The sequence below is a fragment of the Balaenoptera physalus genome (assembly GCF_965194825.1).
Source record: "Balaenoptera physalus genome assembly, chromosome: 11".
In the NCBI taxonomy this organism is placed as follows: Eukaryota; Metazoa; Chordata; class Mammalia; order Artiodactyla; family Balaenopteridae; genus Balaenoptera; species Balaenoptera physalus.
In genome coordinates, this window is record NC_138896.1 from 40699782 (window position 1) to 40717737 (window position 17956).

The window sequence follows — 17956 nt, forward strand, 5'->3', positions numbered from 1 at the left end:
TGGCGGAGGCCAGATTTTCTTTATCTACTTCAACCAAAACAACATATTGCAGGAGACTGAATGTAGAAGCAGATACGAGGACCCAGCTGCCATCTATTAAGCCAGACATTTAAAGAGATCTGCAAAAATATAAAACATGGCTACTCTTCTCTCTTCTGTTTTGTCTTATCTTTTGCAAAAATATATTACTTTTATTAGCATGTACTGAGTTTATGGAGAAAAATCCCACATACTGGGATGGGTGTCAGAATTGTAACTGGACACAGAATGGACTGTGGGTGGGCAACTAGCTCTGACGGGTACAGACATCTTCTCTTGGAGAACCTGTCTCCTCCTGTGGGCCCCTCCATGCCAATGCCTCCTAAGTTGGTTTGAACCACCAGCTTCTCTCCTGATCAGTAATTCCAGCTGCCTGGTCCAGTTTCACCTTTAAACCACAGGTCCCAAACCCAACCAACCAAGACAAGCTTCTCTTTGTAGTTCAATAACCCTTCAGTTCCTTGGCCATCCAGATTGGAAATAGCAGCCCACTTTCTCTCTGTCCCCCGCATCCAACGCCATGCTTCTTCCCTGGCAATGTCCTCCCAGGGCAGTCAGCTCTGGTCCCGACTCTCCCACTGCCCCATCCCAGATCCCCATGCCACCTCTCTGCCTCTAGCCTCTCTCCACTCCACACTGGGCCAGATCAGTCTAGGACACCCTAGACATCTGTTCATGGTGCTTCCTGATGTTCCTGTTCCCCATGATCTGGCACAGTCCACCCTTCCGGCCTCTTATCCCATTCCAGATTCTGATCCTCCACATCTTCAAACTCCCTAGGGACACAGGCTCACATGTGTGCACATGCGCCCCACATACCTGCTCTGCTCTCGCCTGGGTGGACCACTCACCATCCCCATTCTGGGGACACTTCCTATAACTTCCTTGCCTTTGTATCTTTACCCATGTTGTGCCCACTGCCAGGATGCCTTTCCTGCACAAGTCCTAGTTCAGATATTTTGGTTGCGAATGTTAAAAAGAAACAACAGGCCCCAAGTGGAGTCACTTATGCTAAGCTCCATCAAGACTTATTAACTAACCTGATTGCAGCTTCAGCCTCTCCTAGGAGTAAAATTTTAAGCCAACTAGTCTGGGAATTCCTGATCAACACTAGTGAGGTAATCTGAGAGAAGGTGGTCTTGCCTTTGCACGGGGCACCGGCCCCATGCCACCCCTTCATTCATCCTCAGGACCTGCTGCCCTGTGGGAGCTGAGTTTTCAAGCCCTGCTGGCTCCACCTGATTCTCTTACAGAGGATGCTGAGGCCCAGAGACCTCTGCCGGTGTCAGCTGCCATGCCCGTGGGGGCCGGGCCCAGGACCTCTGACCCCTGGCAGAGCGCTGGCAGCCCCAGGGTTTTCCCTCCCACCCCAGGGCTTGCTGGTGGCTGGGCCTCTCTGCCTCAGGAACATGGCCCCTTTCCCCTCTTCCCAGCTGGCTCAGGACAAAGTCCAGTACATAACATGCTGCCTATCGATTGGAGGTCGCTCGGGCCAGGGCTGATCGATGGCCACAGACAGCTGGGCAGGCGGGTAATGAAGTGCCAGCTCTTTGGCGGGGGCGTGGCTGGCCCTGGGCTTTAATCCCCTCACCTCCTTGACAAGGCTCCAGCTCTGGTGACAGGAGGGAAGACCGATGAGGCTCTGAGGCCAGTGTGGGGGGTGGAGCTGTGGGTGGGAAGGGGTGGGGCGCATGGACTTGGTGAAGCTCCCTGGGAGCTCGAGCCCCCTTCACTCCTGTGGGCCCCCTCCCCAGGCACGCTTCCCTTAGCGACGTCCCAGAGGAACTCTCACTCCCCATCCCCACCCCTGCCCACCCTCCATGGCATATTCCATACCACGTACCTGTCCTGTGGGCCTGAGGCTGTCTGCATCTCTAAAACGACGCTGCTTTGAAGGCAGGGAAGGACACAGGAAACAGTACGTGCCAGCTCAGTATCATCTTATTTGGTTTTCATAGCAGTCAGTCTTGATAAATATTATGCCCATTCTACAGATAAGGAAACAGGCTCACAGAGATGTTTAACAATTAGAGCTGCTCCATCATGGACCGGACTGGACCAGGCAGCCTCATAATGTGAGTTCTCCGTCACTTCGGGCATTCAAGCAGAGGCTGGAGGACTAGCTGTTGAGGGGCTATGGAGGAATTCCTGCACAAGGTGGGTTTTGGTCTACGTAGCCCTAGAATCCTTCCCAACTTTGAGGGAAGCAAGGAATGAACTAGATTTGGGGGGCAGGACCCTGGCCCCAAGAGGAGGGATCGCTAAGTGAGACGTGGCTGCAAAGTCCGTGGCTTACAAACCACGTCTGCAGATCCCTGGGGCACTCTGGAGGCCCTGCAGATTCCACAAATGTTTGACTCACGTTCATTTACAATACCATTTTTTATGATAGGACATTATTTCAAAACAAATATAGGCTGGCAATTATGTTACACAACTTTTAACCCATGCGAAATCACCAGAAAGGTTGCTTTGAGTGGATCTGTATTTAACTGAAGAGCATTGCAAGGAGAGATAATAAAGAAACAGAACCCTCTTTTAACTTGCAGTTACTTATCTGTATGAATAAGTAATAATGTACAACAGAAACAAAATGTGGAAACAGGTTGGAGGCTGAGGACAGAAACCATCACTGAATATCCCTTATTTTTATCTTATGTTCAACCAAACAGCCTTGTTCCCATCTAACCTTACTGTAATTGTTCTCTGTTATTACAATCAGAATATGGCATCCGTGTGAGCGTATCAAGTGCATTTGTACTAACAAAATCTGACTTTTATCTGTTTTGCAACATGGTGATTCTACCTAGATTTCATTTGAGAAAAGAGCTCGGCTTTGAAAATCCTGGAATGTCACCATAGCCAAGTGACCAGGCTGCACCCTTTCCAAGCAAGGTGGGGTGAGGTGGGTGGGATTTGAGTTTATAGCCCCTGCCTCTCCTTCCACACAGGCCGCAGCCTTGGCGAGCCTGGCCCTTGGCACCCATGGTGGACCCCTGACTCTGAGCCCCAAGCCCATGGCCAGCGGCCGGGGAGGAGCTTGACGGGTACACTGTGTGGGCAGGGATGAACAGGGGGCCGCTGAATGAACAACCTTTCCTAGGAGGGAGGGCTAGGACAGAGGCGGTGGTGGTGGAGGAAGCTCGGTCACCCACAGAGAAGGCTGTGTGCTGCTTCCTGACATAGGGAGCACGTGTAAGCAAAAGAGATGCGGGAGCAGAAGCCACCGGAGGGCTTGTGAAGGATGGCGAGAGTTTGAGTTGGTGAAGGAAGAACAGCACCCTAAGTTAAGAGACTGCATGGGCAAAGGCGAAGACCTCAGACTGAGCAGAGAACATCAGGAAAGGGTGTCTAGGCTGGTGTGGCTGGCCTGGAGGAGCCCGTGGGGTCGGGAAGGAGAAGCAGAGGGACAGCAGGCCACGAGGGAGCCAGTGTTTTGCCAGGTGATGGGGAGGTTGAGGGGGCTGAGACCAGGGTGCCCACCCAGGTGGCGCAGGAGGTGGGGGATGCCAGGGTCCAGAGGGATTGACAGAAATGTGTTTCCTCTGCCCCCCTTGCCTCCTCTAACATGCCATACTTTCATCTGGGCTCACCCCGCCCACCTCCCCACTTCTAATCTCACTTAGTACGGCAATTAAATTTTAAAGGCCCATCAGCCTGGTCCCTCGCAGGCCAGGTTCTTCCCAGATAGAATTATTTGATAGACTGGATGGCAACTCTGCAGGCTCCAGCTGGGGCTGCAGACCCACTGAGGCAGAAAATTAATAAACACGGCGGCTGCCCCCACCACCCTCTGGTGGCTGTGCCTGGACTGTCTGCTCTCTCTCCCTTGCCATGGAGGGGCTGGCAGGGACATTTTTCCAGGCAGAGGGCACGGGGGTTTGTGGGAGGAGGGACAGGAAAGCCTCAGGAACTTGGCAGATCATCTTGGGGTATTGGGGCCGCTCTGGAAGCCCCATCTGCCACTTTTTAGCTGAGCGGCATGGGACAGGTTACTTAACCTCTCTGGCCTCAGTCCACTCATCCGTGTAATGGGGTCATGGCAAGGCTCATGGAGGTGATGTATGTAAAACATTCGGCATGATAACCAGCCCATGGCAGGAACTCAATAGACAAAAGTTTTTCCCGTTCCCTCAAATAATCACCACTGCTGTGCTGAGCTCTGGCCACCTGGCTGGGGGAAGGGGTGAGTGGGGAGCGATAACCACACTTGTAATCAGGTGGTTCCTGACTTACCCGGCCTAAGGGCTCACAGGTCTGTGGGCGGACTGGAATTTGGGGCTGCGGCATCAGGAAAAAAGGCCCCCGCATCCAGCAGTATGGGTGGGAATCTCACTCTCATAGTATATCTTTGGGTAGGTCACTTAAGCCTCTTGGGCCTCAGTTTCCTCACCTGTGAAGTGGGCACAGGCACCAACTTCACGTAGTATTATTGTGAGACTTGGTGAGTTGACAAGGCTGAGCACCTGGCATAGCAATAGGAGCCCTGGTGATTCTGTCAGCCCTCATGTGGGGAACCCCCCAGGGAGAGCAGCAGCTTGGAAAGGGTGGTGGGGGACCAGGAGAGGGGGAGGCACACTGCCGAGGAAATGTGGAGTGTGATTCTGGGGGACAAGGGCCTGGCCTGAGTCCCAGGCTTGTGTCTGGGGGCAGTGGCTCACCCCCTGCCTCCCTCCCCACCTTATTCTCCATCCAACCTCCCTCCTTGGTGGGTGGTGGGTGAGGTGTGAAGATGGGGGGGTGGGAATCTGTGGGAGCGGGAGTCCTGACCTGGGATCCTCGTATTCATCTAACAAATATGGATTGAGCACCTCCTGTGTGTCAGGCACTGCTCTGGGTGCTGGGAACACAGCAGTGACCACAGCTCCTCATGGGGCTGATGTTAAACAAAGGCTTAAGTGATGGTCAGCACCATGGACAGCGAAGGGGGGGGAAACACTTCGTGCAGTGGCAGGAGGAGGGCAACTTTTCACGTTGGGGCCATTAGGGACGGCCTCTCTGGGAAGGTGACATTTGAGCAGAGCCCTGAAGCAGGCGAGGGAGCCTTGTGGATATCTGGGGGAAAAGCATCCAGCAGAGGGAACAGCCAGCGCCAAAGCCTGAGGTTGGTCTGTTTGAGCAGGAAAGAGACTGAGGAAGTGGGAGTGCAGTGCTTGAGGGGAGATGGCGGGGGGGGGGGCGGGGAGCCGAGGCCAGGGGGGTACTAGGGTGCAGGTCTTGTGTGCACTGTTTCACTCAGAAGAAATGGGGAACAGGGGAGGGTTCTGAGCAGGAGAGGGACAGGATCTGACAAGGTTTCAACAGGTTTCTGTGGCTTCTGAGGGGAAATTGAGTGGCGAGGGCAGACCAAGAAGCCAGGGACCAGTGAGGAAGCTACCTGGACTGTCCAGGTGGGAGGTGATGGGGCCTGGATGAGGGTGGGGACAGTGGAGGTAAGAGAAGGTCTGGGATTCTGGATTTTTGTTTTTTAATTGAGATATAGTTGATGTACAACTTGATATGTTTTGAGAGTAAAACCGACTGGAAGCACAGACCCAGGGTTGAGTCAGGGGTGGGCTGTGTCCCTCAGGCCTCCCACCCCACTGTCCACCTCCCTCAGCACCTCAACTCTTAGTTGGATGACTGGCCCCTCTGCCCCTTCCAGGAACCTTCAGGGGCCTTCTGGAGGCAGCCTGTGGTCTGGGAGAATCTTCCACCGGGGCCTTTCCCTTCTGTTCATCACCCACGATCCTGCAGTGAGGGGTAGTGAAGGCTCTTTAAGGCTGAGGCGGGGTAAGGGAGGAGGGGCGGCCTTGGGGGACAGTGTCCCTACTGGGGCCCCACAGTCTCCTCACCCCCAGCCTTCAGTGGGGCACCCCGATCCTGACTGTCCACAGCCTGGACGCCACCCTAAGCCCCGCATCCCAGCCTGGCTCCCGGACCCCTCCCCCCCCTCCCCCGCCCGCTACAGGTTGGGAGGGAGGCGGAGGCCGCGGGGCGCAGGCCCAGGAGGGACTATCGCACCGCCAGCCCTGAAAGCCAGCAAATTGCCTGGTGCGCTCAAACCTGCCATTTCCCGTGCTCTTCGGTGCCCCGACAATTATGTGGAGAGAAATCAGCCTTGTTTTCCTTTTTCCTCACAAAGGAAGAAATGAAAAGGTTTCCAAATTGCTTTCAAAGAGGGGGCTCGGCCCTGTGCTTCCCCCGGGCGCCTATCCGAAGCTGCCCCCACGTGGGCTCCGCGCCAAGAGGAGAGTGCGGAGACGGGGCAGTGCCTCCCAGACAGAGGTCCCAAGACCACCCGAGGCCTCTGGGGTCTGGCAGAAATACAGATTCCCCACATCTAACCTCCTGGGTTAGATGCTCTATATCCGCATTCCTCGGTATCTCTCCACCTATCACCCCCAACCCCCAACCCGCCGGTTTTTGAAGATCCCTGGTGAGGGGTACGTTCTGAGGTTTACTTTGCAATCTACATTTTAAACTCATAGTCCTTGGGGACCTTGACAAGTTCAGAGGTGATTGGGGCAGAGGAGGGGAGAGATGAACCCGGTAGGCTGGGGGAAAAGCCGCCCACCAGTTTGGGGGTGCTGGAAAAGAGGTTAGAGTGTGCCTCTTCACACACTCCCTTCCTGCAACTCACAAATGCTGGCTGCAGAGAAGCGGAAGGAAGCCTCCAGGCAAGGGGACCCAGCATGGGCAAAGGCCCTGAGGTAAGAGAGAGCCTGCATCTTCAAAGAACTGAGGAAAGGCTAATATGCCTGGGATGCAGAATGAAGGGTTGCAGGTGGGAGAGGAGGATGGCTGATGGGCTGGAGACCCTGCCTTTGAGGAGTTTGGCTTTTGTCCAAGACCACTGGGAAGCCATGAAAGATTTTCAGCAGGAGAATGACAGGGTCAAATTAAAACATTAAAAAGAAAGTTAATGTATGGTAAAAAATGGACTTTGGGGCGGGTTGTACTGTTCTATGAGTTTTCATACATATTAAATTTCTGTACGATCACAATCAGGATTCTGAACAATTCCATCAGCTCCAAACTCCCTTGTGTTGACCCTTTGTAGTCACCCCATCTTCTGCTGCCACTGATCTGTCCCCCCTACAACCCCTGATCTGTTCTCCATTGCTGTAGTTTTGCCTTCTCCACAATGTCATATGAATGGAATCTTACATATATAACCTTTTGAGATTGGCTTCTGTCACTCAGCATAATGCCTTTGAAATTTACCCAAGTTGTTGAATCAATAGTCTCTTTTTATTGCTGAGTAGTATTCTATTGAATAAATATGTTGTTTTAGTTCTAGTGTTTGGAGACTTACCAGTTACCTTGTTCATTGTTAACTTTTAATTTAATTCCATTATGGTCAGGGAACATACTTTGTATAACTTCAATTTTTAAAATTTGTTAAGATCTATTTTATGACTCAGGATATGGTCTATATTGGTGGATGTTCTATGTGCACTTGAAAAGAATGTGTATTCTGTTGTTTATGGGTAGAGTGTTCTATAGATGCTAATTAGACCTAGTTTGTGAAGGTTGTTGTTCAGTTCTATATCCTTACTGATCTACTTTTTCCATCAACTGCTGAAAGAAGAGTGTTGAAATCAACTATGATTGTAGAACTTATCTATTTCTCTGTTCACTTCTATCAGTTTTTGCTTCATGCATTTTGAAGCTCTGTTGCTAAGTACATACACTTTTAGGGGTGTTACCTTCTTGGTGAATTGACCCTTTTATCATTATAAAATGTCCCTCTTTATCCATGGTAATTTTACTTACTCTGAAATCTACCTTGTCTGATATTAAAATAGCCACTCCAGCTTTCTTTTGATTACTGTTTGCAAGGTATATCTTTTCCCAACCTTTTACTATTACGTTATAAAGTGGATTTCTTTGTAGACAACATATTATTGTCTTGTTAGTTTTTTTATTCATTAAATAACTCTGATTTTTAATTGGTAAGTTTAGATCATTTATATTTAATGTAATTATTGATATGCTTGGATTAGAATTTCCATTTTATGATTTGATTTCCATTTGTAACCTCTGTTATCAGGTCCCCTGTTTCCCCCTTTCTGCTTTCTTTTGGGTTATTTGACTATTTTTCTGTATTATGGGGGTATTTTAAATTTATTTTTTATTGACGTATAGTTGAATTACAGTGTTTTTTGTTTTACTTTAGGAAGGCTGAGTAGATTCTAAACTATTTTCCTAAGTTTTCACAAGAGCTTCTTGAGACATTACAGACTGCCTCCTAAGTCTATCAAAGAATCTGTCTAGATCCTCATTTTTTAGACTTCTCAGAGAAGCACAAGCTACCACTTGAAAACACACCATTTTATTTTACTGTCTGCATGCCTTTGAGGAACTGGGTCCACCTGGATTTCCCTGAGCTGGGAGGAAGGTGCTCTACTTAAAAAGCTATGTGAACTTCCTCCAGACTTTGGTATTCCATTTTGCAGATGTTGACTTCAGTACATCGTGAAGATTTTCCACAAGAACCTTTGCCCTGGGAATTAGGGATCTAATGTCTGCTCTGTCCTTGGATTTCTGGGGTCCCTATAAAAGTTTCTGAATCCATTGCCATTCTTACAGAATCATACTAAGTTGACCACATTTCCTCTAGTCCAGTGATGATAAATCTTCTCCTCTCAGAGATATGAAGTTAGGAACTTTTTTATTTTTATAGAAGTACAGTAAAAACTAGTATATTCAGCATTCTCTCAACAGAAACACCATTAGTCAGCACTTCTTCAATCTATTACACTATAAGTTAATTGAATCAGAGCCAAAAGAGCCCTTAGAGATAGATCATTTAGTCTAGCTCCTTGTTTTATAGACAAGGAAACTGCAGTGGAGAGAAGTGATTTGCCTCAATCCAACAACAAGGCGTGAGTGAGACTGGACCAGACCTCCGTGTCCCTGGCACTCAGCCCTGTGTGCTTTCCAGATCCTAGGTTAATGTTTATGCGCCTCTAAGATGCTTTATACAGGTAACCCTGACACATCCTATGGTTTCAAAATGCTGAATTCAGTCTTAGTGCTGCTTAGATTGTTATATTATAATCCTTGCTAATAGAGATGCCACAGGTGTGATCTATATTTCCTATGATAACTTGGCTCATTGGAATATTTGGTTAAATGGAACATTTCATTTTCTAGGCATGCCTGGTACACAATAGGCATTTAATATAGTATTAACTGATTTAAGTTGATGCTAGTAACCGAATTTTCTGTACTTTTAATTTTTTTTTTAACTGAGGAGTGTTTTTTCCCCTAGCTTTTGATTTGTTTTATTTTATTGAAGTATAGTTGATTTACAATGTTGTGTTAATTTCTTCTGTACAGCAAAGTGATTCAGTTATATATATATATATACACATTCTTTTCTAATATTCTTTTCCATTAGAGTGTATCACAGGATATTGAACATAATTCCCTGTGCTATACAGTAAGACCTTGTTGTTTATCCACTCTCTATATAATTGTTTGCATCTGCTAATCCCAAACTCCCACTCCATCCCTCCCTATACTTTTAAGTTTTTAATATTTATTTATTTTTTTCCTGAAAAAGAAAAAATTTATTTTATTTGTTATTTTTTAAAAACTGAGATATAATTGACATATAACATCATATTAGTTTCAGGTGTACAACATATTGATTTGATATTTGTATCTATTGCAAAATGATCACCTAGGGGACTTGCCTGGTGGTGCAGTGGTTAAGAATCTGCCTGCCAATGCAGGGGACACAGGTCCGATCCCTAGTCCTGGAAGATCCCGCATGCTGCAGAGCAACTAAGCTCGTGCGCCACAACTAGTGAGCCTGTGCTCTAGAGCCCGTGGGCCACAACTACTGAGCCCGTGTGCCACAACTACTGAAGCCCGCGAGCCTAGAGCCCATGCTCCGCAACAAGAGAAGCCACCGCAATGAGAAGCCTGCGCACCGCAACGAAAAGTAGACCCTGCTCGCCGCAACTAGAGAAAGCCCGCGTGCAGCAACAAAGACCCAATGCAGCCAAAAATAAATAAATAAAAATAAATTAATTTAAAAAAAATGATCACCTATAATAAGTCTAGTTAACATCCATCACCACCATATTTCCAAATTTTTTTTCTTGTGATGAGAACTTTTAAGATCTACTCTCTTGGCAGCTTTCAAATATACAATACAGTATTATTAACTATAGTCATTGTGTTATACATTTCATGTATTTTTGTTAAGAGGTGAATCTAGTGATTACAATATACATACTTCCCTTCACTGTCTACTTAGCAAAGTTTGTTTGAACAAGATCATCAGGCCACAGTGTGGAGATGCAGGGAGATCAGTTAGGATTAGGATTGCCAGTTTTTGCAAATAAAAATACAAGACTATCCTTGAAATAGTTCAAGGATTTCATGGAATTTTAACTAGAAAAGGACATTAAAAAAATACAGGCTGTTGAGTTACCCTTGAATTTCAAATAAATAATAAATAATTATTTAGTATATCTCATGTAATATTTGGGATATGCTTATATTTTTAAAAATCATTGTTTATCTGAAATGCAAATTTAATTGGGCATTCTGTATTTGATCCAGTAATCCTAGTTCAAATCCAATTTTGAGTGCCCAGGACTAGCTTGGTGGTGATGAGATGAGTACAAGCAGACTAATCTAGAAAAGGCTTAGGAGGCAAAATCTAGAGGACTCGTGATAGATTGGACATGGGGGTGAGGGATAAGAACAAGGATGACCCCATGCTGGTGTGGGACCTGTGCCCTCATTGGATGGAGACTGGTACCCGCACTGAGATGGGGAACCCAGAAGAAGGAGCAGGTTGAGGCTGTGGTGGGATGTTTGGATGTACTGATTTTGTGTCTTTGACCCATCCAAGTAGAGATGAAAGGCAGGTGGTTGGATATCTGGGTGTGTGCTTGGGGAAGAGGTCTGGGTTGGACACACAGGTGCAGATGCTGGGGGCTCTGGCAGACCTCCAGAAAGAGAGCACGCCTTGCGGGGACAGGAGGACCCAGGGCCCTGCCTGAGGAGTCCCTGCATGTTGAGGAGGAGGACCTGGCAGGGGAGTCTGAGAAGAGGCATCCCTGAGAGGGCGGGTGGGGGGAAACCAGAGCGAGTGTGTCTCGAGGTGTAGGGAGTGGGCAGTGGTGCCAGACGCACCAGCACCAGCGAGGTGGAGCCAGATGAGTCCCAGAAGCCAGAAGGGATGTGAGGTTGAAGGATGTTTCATCTTTCCTTCTGCTGGGAGAGACTTGAGCCTGTTTCAGTGTAAACGATCCAGAAGAGAGGGAATATGTGCACGTGGCGGAGAGAGCGGTGGCTGGATTGGGGAGGATTCTCCAGGAGGTGGGGGTGGGAGTACAGGTGTGACCTGGGCAGGGAGGAGGGACCCCTCTCTCATTGTGTAACAACAGGGACTGGATTAATTTGGGTTCGCTGAAAGCAGAGCCTGAGAAAAGACTTGGTGCAAGTTAAACTTCACGTTTAACTTGGAGACAAGTTTATTTGGGAGGTGACCCCAGGAAATACGAATGAGGGAGTAGAAGGAACAAGAGGAAGAAGGAAGAAAAGCTAACGTGGGGCCAGTGTTATTGAGCTAGTTGCCACTCCGGGCAGCTGGAGGTCAGTCCTGCGGGGACCCGCCAAGGAGCCTGCATGGTGCCCCTCAGCATCATCTGTCAGAAGGACGTTTATCTGCCTGCTCCCACCTTCCATGATGAGGCTGCCCCTGGGGCTATTGACCCCCAGCGCTTTGGTCTGCTGGGCTGCAGGCTGCCTGAGTCCCACCCTTGTCCCACCCCATCCGCAGCACAGAGAGTGGATGAGCCCCGAGGTGGGATGCTTCAGTGTGGAGCACTGCGTACACAGCTGCACCTGGAATCCCAGGAGGGCCGACGGGATGTGGATTATTACAGGGATGGGGTGGGTGGAGAAGAGGCAGGGAAGTGTGGAGATCCATGGGGGGGTTCCCCTCTTTTGGCTTCTTTGGTTTGGGGGTAGGAGGAATGAAGGGCTGTGTTGAAGGTGGAAGGAGGTGGCGGAGAGGTCAAGGGGCAGAGGGTAGAGGGCATGGAAGGATGGACCTGTTCATTGTAGGAGTGGGAGGGGCCAGACCAGGTAGCTTTGAGGGTACCGTGAGGCTGGGCAGGGCTTCCACTGCAGTCTTTGCGGGCCCCCAGGATCTGGCCCTGGTTCCTCCCTGACCTCATCTCCTTCTATCCGCCCCCTCACTCACCCTGTTCCAGCCTCACTGGTGTCCTCACTGTCCCTGGGACCCACTAAGCGTGGGTCCCACTATTTCTTCTATTTGGAACTTCATCCCCGCTCCCGGGCCCCAGCAGGGCTCCCTCCTGCTTCCTCCAGGCTCTGCTCAATGTCCCCTTATCAAAGGGGCCCTGCTGATGATCCCATCTAAGATCTAAGGCAACATCACCGTCACTCTCTTTCTCCTGACCTGCTTCATAGCATATATCACAGTTGGACATTATCACACGTTCTTATTAGTTCGCATGCTTGTCATCCCCTCCTTCTGCCCACTGCAATCACTGAGGCCAGAGTTTGTGTCTGGCTGGGTCCCGGCTGCATGGAAGGTGCCTGCTCAGCGCCTGGCACAGAGTAAGCGCCCAGCATGTGCTGCTGAACGAATAAGCCATAAGACTGAGGTCCAGAGAGGGGAAGTGACTTTAGTGCCCCAGGGGTCAGTGCACCCCCTGCTGCACCAGGAGGCTTTGTGCTGGATGCTGAGGAGACCACGAGGCAGACAAGTGGGCAATCAGAGCCACCGCTCTGAGAGATGCCCTCGAGGCTGTGGGCACAGGGGGAGGCTTCGTGGAGGAGGTGGCACCTGAGTTCTAAAGATGACAGGGGTTAACTGGATGAAGAATGGGGGAAAGAGCATTCCAGCAGCAGAAACAGTGTATGCAGAAACACAGAGCATGAAACAGGCTGTTTCTGGGAATGAAAAGAATCGGTGGTGAGGCCGAGGGTGGGGAGTGAGAGGGGCAGGGAAGGCATGGCTTGGCGTGATTTCTAGATACATAGGCAGAGGCTGGATCAGGAAGTGTTCTGTGCACTGGGCCACAGAAGCTTGGAATTTATAACTTAAGCTGCAGGGAGCCCCTGAAGTGTTATAAGCAGGTGAGAGACATGATCGGATTTGTAATTTAGAAAGATCTTGGTGGCTGCCGTGCAGAGGAGGGAGAGGGTCGGCGCTATTACAGTCAGTCATCCAGGCTGAGGTGGGAATCTGAACCCAGGAGGTGGCCGTGGGAAGAGGTGCTTGGGAGGCTCTGCGGTGGGCGAGTGGGGGAGGTGTCCAGGTGTTCAAGTCTGAGGGCGGCACCTGCTGGAACCAGGGGAGGGATGTACATGTGCTCTGGTCTGTGCTGGGGAGAACAGGAAGCTGCGTCCAGGCAGCCTGGGTGAAGAGCAGGCCTGGCTACTCAATCAGCGGGGCCCAGTGGGCCCCCTTGTTGAAAAATCATTAAGAATTTCAAGAAGGCAAGAGCAGAGTGATAAGTGAAGCGTGGGAACCTGTGTGACTGTACAGGGGACACACCCGTGAAGCCAGCCTGGGAAGGGGAAGCTTTGGCTCACAGAATCCAGCAGATGACTCAAAGTCCAAGAGGTCCGGGGTTCTACCTGGCCTGGAGACAGCCGGCATCAAGGAATGGAAATGCTCATGGGACCCTCAGCCACCAGTTTTTACCAAGGAGAAGGGTATGGAACTTCACAGCAGAAATAGGGAAATGGCTCTTAGATGGTTTGGAGGTGAGATTGAGGTGCACAGAGCTTGGTCTTATGCTGCCCTGGGCACCTGCAAGGACATCCCATTTGCAGCCTGTTCATGCTGGAATCCCCTCTGCAGCAGGCATAGCTTTGGCCCTCTGAGCCAAGACTGTGCTGAAGAAGACGGGTGGGTGTCTCCCCTCTCCCCCCCGCTACCATCCAGACCATGCAGACGGCAGCCCCTCCCCACCACCCAGCTGGTGTGCCAGAGGCGAACGTGGTACCCCATCCTCCAGAGGCTCCAGATCCTTCCAGGCCTTCACATTCACCCTGGCTCCGTACAGGCTCCTCCGTGCCTGCTTTTCAGCCCCTGCCTTCTGCTGAAGGCACCTACTCTTCATCAGCTGAGTGTCAGAAAAGCCAACTCAAAGGGGCTTAGCCAATATGAGTTTTTATTATTTCTCTTTATTTAACACCAATATTTCCAGGCATATGTGCAGGCATATCTTTAAGAGCCTTACAAATAATAACTCACTTTTATCCTCATAACTGCCTATGAGGTAGGTGTTATTATTGGTTTTTTTGCAAATGAGGAGGCAGAAGCAGCTTGCTCAAGGTCACAAGCTTGCTTAACAAAATGCCAAGAGCTTGGGTAGATACAGTACATTATCCTGGACCTCATTTCTGCTCATCATTCCACTCAGCTATTCTCAGAGTGTCAGCCAGGTTTTCGCTCATGATCACAAAATGGCTGCCACATCACATACTCACACCACAGTATCCAAAAGCAGGTAACGAGGGCTCCTCTCCTAGCATATGGTTCTCTTTTTATCAGGGAGTAAAATCTTTCCCAGAATCTTTCCTGAAAACTTCTCTTTATGACTTATTGGCCAAAATTGGGCCACGGGCCCACCTTTAACCCAATCACTGGCAAAAGGGAGCAACGGACTTGGCATGATTGGCTTTGGCAATGGTGGGCGGCCCTGGGGGAGGAGGCTTCTTTCCTGAGCCCCCACATGGGAAGATGGGGGCATGTCTGTTGGGTGGGTGTCTGTCACAGCTCACCTTCTCAAAGGGTCAAACCCTTTTGTTTCCAACATTTTTGAAACCATCGGGCGAAACCCAAACAAGCGTTTAACAGCGTCAAAAATGGCTTCTTCCCAGTCATGAATGACTATGGCATATCTGGGGGAAATTAAATCAGAGTGGTTGGCTGCAGCAGCAGGTTTTTCAGTGAGGAAAGAGCAGATAAATAGTTGGGAAGGGAGGCTGCGGGAGATTAGGGAGGGCTCTGCCTGGGAGCACAAGGCGTCTGGGACTTCGTTTTGGGCAACGGGGAGCCAATGAGTGATTCAGAGTATGGGAGGTGAGGTGTGGTGTAGAGGACACCTTGGAGAGGGAGCGGGGTCGTGGTGGTCCACAGTCTGAGCAGTAGAAATGGAGGAGAGGGAGTCGTCTCACCTCTTCAGTCTCCCCCACTCCTGGTTACGTTCATGCTCCCATCCCGCCTCCCCACCCAAAGAAAATCATTTCCTCAACCCCACTTCCTATTCCCACCCCTTCCCTCCCCTTCCCCTCCAGACACCTGGAAAGAGCTCCCCAAGTATACTTCCTCAACTCCCACCCGCTCCTCAATTCCTCACAATGTGGCTTCTGACCCCAACTTGTACTGACAGTGATCTCAGGAAGCCCACCAAGGAGCTCAGTGAATAAGGGAGCCCTCGAGGAAATCGAGATGAAGATAAAATTCCATTTCCGTATGTGCGTCAGAAGGATGCTGCGGGCTGCTGGTAGCCTCCTAGAAGGACGGGAGGGTTTGTCCCAGGGCACTCCATCCCCAAGGACATCCGACACCCCCTCACCCCATCTGACCCTGCAGTGCTCTCCGTGACACTGCTGCCATCACCGAGGGACAGTTCTGCCCCTGTCCCTTCCTGCTTCTCACACCTTTCCTTGGGCTGGTTTTCCTCTGTCCACCCCTTAAATGTCAGGGTTCCCCAGTGTTCACCCTGGGACCCCCTTCTCCTCTCTGTCTACATCCTCCTACCCATCTCCCCTGTGGCTGGAATTCCCACCTCTGGGCCAGCATGTCCCAGTCTTCCTCCTGTGCTCCAGATGCCAGTCTGCACCTGCCTATGGATGCCTCTACCTGGACGACCCCCAAGACCTCAAACCAACGAACCAATTTGGAATCATCACCTCCCTCCTTGTTCCTGCTCTTCCCCTTTCTTTCTTGTCTCCACCAGTGGCTTGTTTCTTCTACCAGCCACGTGAGCCAGGAGATTGGGGGCATTTTTTAATCCCTCTCCCATCTACACCCAAATAGACTGATGAGCCTAGTGAACTCCTCAGAATTGTCTTTCAAATCTATTCTCAGATCCCCAGTCTGCAGCCACCGCCCTGCTTCAAGCCTTTATCCATCTCTTGCCTTGACCGCTCCTGAAGCCTCCCTGCTAGCCTCTATTTCCAGCCATCCAGGTGTTAATCTAGTCCTTGGAAGGGCCTGAAAGAATGATGCCCACACCACACTGCAGAACTGGCCTGCCAGGGGAGCTGCTGCCTCTGCTCCATCGTGAAGGTGGGGAATCCCAAGGCCACCATTAGAGCCGTTAGTTAATAACACAGCCTGAGTCCTAGGGCTGAGACCAGGGCTCAGGAAGCCAGGATGAGGACGCCACTGTCTCCACTGCTGTGGTCTCTCCAGGAAGCTGGATGCTGGATCACTGATGCAGAACTACTCAATGTCTTCTCTCCCTGCTTGCCAGTGGAGGACAGACAAGGAGGAAGATGGCCTCACCTCACTGTATTTTCCAGATCATGGGCAACGGCTTCCACCTGGCAGAACCTAATTCATATTCCAAAACTCAGCTGCAAGCAAGTCTGGAAATATAGTGTCAGCTTGCCAGGCCCTGCAGTACTTGGTGGGCATGCAGGACGGGAGAGAGAAAGGATGCTGAGGGCCAGTCCCTTGCTCTGTTCTAACCCACTCTCCTTTTTGCACCCAAGGAATATTCTGAAATTCAGGTCAGATAACATCACTTCCTTGTGCTAGCCCATCCCCTCCAGAGGCTCCCCGTGCTCCCAGGAGAAAGCCTGACTCTTTCTGTCCTGATAGTGTGACCACAACTACGCATGGGTCTGGCGGTAGCCATGCCCCCGTGAAGCCAGGACGTGGAATCCCCTCTCCACCTGATCAATTGCCACCAATACTTGAGACTCAGCCCCACGTCCCCTCCCAGCCCCTCACTTCCTCTAGCCTGTCCCACGGCACCTTGAAAGTACCTCAGGTGCGGCACATTCTGAATGATGGTGGGTGAGTTATGTGTCTCTACCACCCTCCTCTGTGGGGTCCTCACACATGCGGAATGTGTCTAATTAGCCATCGTATTCACAGAACTAGTGTAGGCACACACAGTAATCATGGCAGTCGCTTATAGGATATTTACCATGTGCCAAGTGCTAAGGGTTTTATATGTATTAACTCATTAGATCTTCCTAACAACCCTCTGAGGGCATGTGGTAGAGGCTGCACTGCTCCGTCATTGTCCCCTCGTTCCTCTCTGGGCACACAGCTTGACTACATCTCCTGGCCTCCCTTGCAGCCATGTGTGTCTGTGTTACCCCTTCTCACCCATGTGAACTGAGGGACGTGATTTCCAGCCAGGGCTCTCAGGAAGGCAGTCATGCTTCCCCCATGCTCCTTCCCCTCTGCCAGTGGGACATCGGCTATGGGGACCCAGCCAGGAGCACCAGGACAATGACAGAGCCCCCTGGGGCAGGGGGAGCAACAAGAGGGAAAGAGCCTGGGTCCTTGGAGTCATTGCACTGCAGGGACCCGCCTACTGGCAGGTGAGAAATACGTCGCTATCGAGTTCGAGCCATTGCATTTTGGATTTGTTAGGGCAGGTTAGCCCATCCTGACTGAGGCAGTGGAGGCAATGATTATGCCCCATGTGACTGTCCCCATCACAGAAGTGGGGAAACTAAGGCATGGGGTGTCGAGTAATCGGCCCAGGGTCACACAGCTGGTAAGTGGAGTGCTGGGGTGAACCCAGGCTCTGATGGAGCTGGAAGCAAAGACAGGGGCAGTCAGGACCTGGGGGCTGGTAGCTGACAGAATTGGAATGGGAGGCTGGGAGAAGCAAGAGGTCAGAATCAGAACCGGAAGTTGGATCTGAGCTCTGGGGATCCCCCATGGGAAGGAGCA